Source organism: Pongo abelii, chromosome 22 (assembly GCF_028885655.2).
Source record: "Pongo abelii isolate AG06213 chromosome 22, NHGRI_mPonAbe1-v2.0_pri, whole genome shotgun sequence".
Lineage (NCBI taxonomy): Eukaryota > Metazoa > Chordata > Mammalia > Primates > Hominidae > Pongo > Pongo abelii.
In genome coordinates this window covers 49697832-49701231 of record NC_072007.2, presented here as the reverse complement: position 1 = coordinate 49701231, position 3400 = coordinate 49697832, and positions in this window count along the sequence as shown.

Below are 3400 nucleotides of genomic sequence, written 5' to 3'. Positions count from 1 at the left end.
AAGACTTTGAGAAGGATTGGCATTAATTCTTCATTAAACGTCTGGTAAAATTGACCAGTGAAGCAATCTGATCATGAGCTTTTCTTCATTGGGAGATTTTGATTACTGATTCAATCTCCTTGCCCATATTGATCTGTTTAAATTTTTGCTTTCTACATGGTTCAGTCATGGTAGGATGTACATTTCTAGGAATCTATTCATTTCTTCTAGGTTATGCAAATTGTTGGCATGTAATTATTAATAGTAGTCTCTTATGAGCCTTTGTATTTCTGTGGTATCTGCTGTAACGTCTCTTCTTTCTTTTATAATTTTATCTATTTGAGTGTTCTTTTATCCTTAGGCTAGTTAAGGTTTGCCAATCTTGCTTATCTTTTTAAAAATCCAACTATTACTATCATTGATTTTTTCTTTCTTTAGACGGAGTCTCACTCTGTCCTCCAGGCTGGAGTGCAGTGGCACGATCTCAGCTCACTGAAACCTCTGCCTCCCAGGTTCAAGCGATTCTCCTTCCTCAGCCTCCCGAGTAGCTGGGACTATAGCTGTGTGCCACCATGCCCAGCTAATTCTTGTATTTTTAGTAAAGACGGGGTTTCACCATGTTGGCCAGGATGATCTCAAATCTCTTGACATCGTGACCCGCCCGCCTCAGCCTCCCAAAGTGCTGGGATTACAGGAGTGAGCCACCGTGCCTGGCCATATCATTGACCTTCTGTATTTTTTTTCTATTCTTTATTTCATTTATTTCAGCTCTGATCTTTATTATTTCCTTCATTCTGCTAACCTTAGTTTTTCTTTTTCCTTTTTTAGTTCCTTGAGGTGAATATTAAGATGTTTGAGATCTCTTTTTTTCTTTTTTTTTTGAGATGAAGTCTTGCTCTGTCGCCCAGGCTGGAGTTCAGTGGTGCAATCTCGGCTCACTGCAAGCTCTGCCTCCCAGGTTCACGCCATTCTCCCGCCTCAGCCTCCCGAGTAGCTGGGACTACAGGCGCCTGCCACCACGCCCGGCTAATTTTTATTTTTTATTTTTTATTTTTTTGTATTTTTAGTAGAGACGGGGTTTCACTGTGTTAGCCAGGATGGTCTCAATCTCCTGACCTCGTGATCCGCCTGCCTCGGGCTCCCAAAGTGCTGGGATTACAGGTGTGAGCCACCACGCCCGACCTCTTTTTTTCTCAATGTAGGCATTTAGTGCAATAAATGTCCCTCTTTGAACAGCTTTTACTGCATCCCATAAGTTTTGGTATGTGGTGTTTCCATTTTAATTTGTCTCAAGATTTTTTTTCTTATTTGATTTCTTCTTTGATCTATTGGTTGTTCAGGAGTGTGCTATTTAACTTCCACATATTTGTGAGTTTTCCAATTTTCCTCCTATTATTGATTTCCAATTTCATAGTATTGTGATGAAAAAAAAAGATATTTGATATAATTTCAATCTTCAGGGCTGGGTGCGGTGGTTTATGCCTGTAATCTCAGCACTTTCAGAGGCCAAAGCGGGCAGATCACTTGAGTTCAGGAGTTGGAGACCAGCCTGGACAACATGGTGAAACCCTGTCTGTACTAAAAAATACAAAAATTAGCCAGGCGTGGTGGTACATGCCTGTAATTCCAGCTCCTCGGAAGGCTGAGACAGGAGAATCGCTTGAACTCGGGAGGCAGAGATTGCAGTGAGCCGAGATTGTGCCACTGCACTCCAGCATGGGCAGCAGAGCGAGACTCCATCTCAAAAAATAATAATAATAATTTCAATTTTCTTAAATGTGTTAAAACTTTATAAAAGGAAAGTTTTGTTTTGCGGCCCAATATATGTTCTATCCTAGGAAATGTTACACATGCATTTGAGAAGATGTGTATTCTGCTGCTGTTAGATGGAATGTTCTGTGTATGTCTGCTCTATTGGTTATAGTGGTTGTTCAAGTGCACTGTTTTTCTTACTTTTTGTCTCGATTATCTATCCATTGTTGAAAGTGAAGTATTCAAATTTCCTACTATTATTGTGTTGTTGTCTATTTCATCCTTCAATTCCATTAACATTTGTTTTATATATTTAGGTGTTCTAATCTAGGGTGCATACATATTTACAATTCTTATATTCTCTTGATGATTTGACTCCTTTCATCATACAATGATCTTTTTTGTCTCTTGTGACATCTTGACTTAAAGTATATTTTTTCTGATGGTATAAACCACTCCTGCTCTCTTTTGATTACCATTTGAATGGAGTATCTTTTTCTATCCCTTCACTTTCAGCCTGTGTCTATCTTTAAATTTTTATTCATTCAGTCATTCTATGTCTTTGTTTTTTGGAGATTAAGTCTCACTATGTTGCCCAGGCTAAAGTGTAGTGGCTATTCTCAGGAACACTTACAGCATACTACAGCCCCAAACTCCTGGCCTCAAGGGATTCTCCTGCCTCAGCCTTCTAAGCAGCTGACAGCTGAGATTACCGGCACACACCACTATGCCTGGCTCACTCTATGTCTTTTGATTGGAGAAATTAATCAATTTTCATTTAAAGTAATTAGTGATATAGAAAGATTTACCACTACCATCTTGTTCATTGTTTTCTGTTTGGTAGTTCCTTCGTTTTTTTTTGTTTTTTTCTTTCTTTTGAGATGCAGTCTCGCTCTGTCACCTAGGCTGGAGTGTAGTGGCACGATCTCGGCTCACTGCAAACTCTGCCTCCTAGGTTAAAGTGATTCTCCTGCCTCAGCCTCCCGAGTAGCTGGGATCACGGGCATGCGCCACCATGCCTGGCTAATTTTTGTATTTTTAGTAGAGACGGTGTTTCACTGTATTGGCCAGCCTGGTCTCAAACTCCTGACCTCCAGTCATCTGTCAGCCTCAGCCTCCCAAAGTGCTGGGATTACAGGCGTGAGCCACCACGTCTGGCCACCTTTGTTTCTTTCTTCTCTTACTACTTCCTTTTGATGTCATGATTTTTGTGGTGGCATGCTTTGATTATTTTCTCTTTGTCTTTTGTGTATCTACTACCAGTTTTTGCTTTGTGATTACCATGAGGCTTACATAAAACATCTTACACTTGTAACAGTCAAAGCTGATATTTTCAATTGCATATAAAAGTTCTGGCTGGGCACAGGGCTCATGCCTGTAATCCCAGAACTTTGGGAGGCCAAGGCGGGTGGATCACTAGGTCGGGAGATCGAGATCATCCTGGCTAACATGGTGAAACCCTGTCTCTACTAAAAAAATACAAAAAAAATTAGCCAGGCGTGGTGGTGGGTGCCGGTAGTCCCAGGTACTCAGAAGGCTGAGGCAAGAGAATGGTGTGAACCCGGGAGGCAGAGCTTGCAGTGAGCCAAGATCAAGCCACTGCACTCCAGCCTCAGAGACAGAGCGAGACTCCATCTCAGAAAAAAAAAAAAGCTCTACACTTTTACTT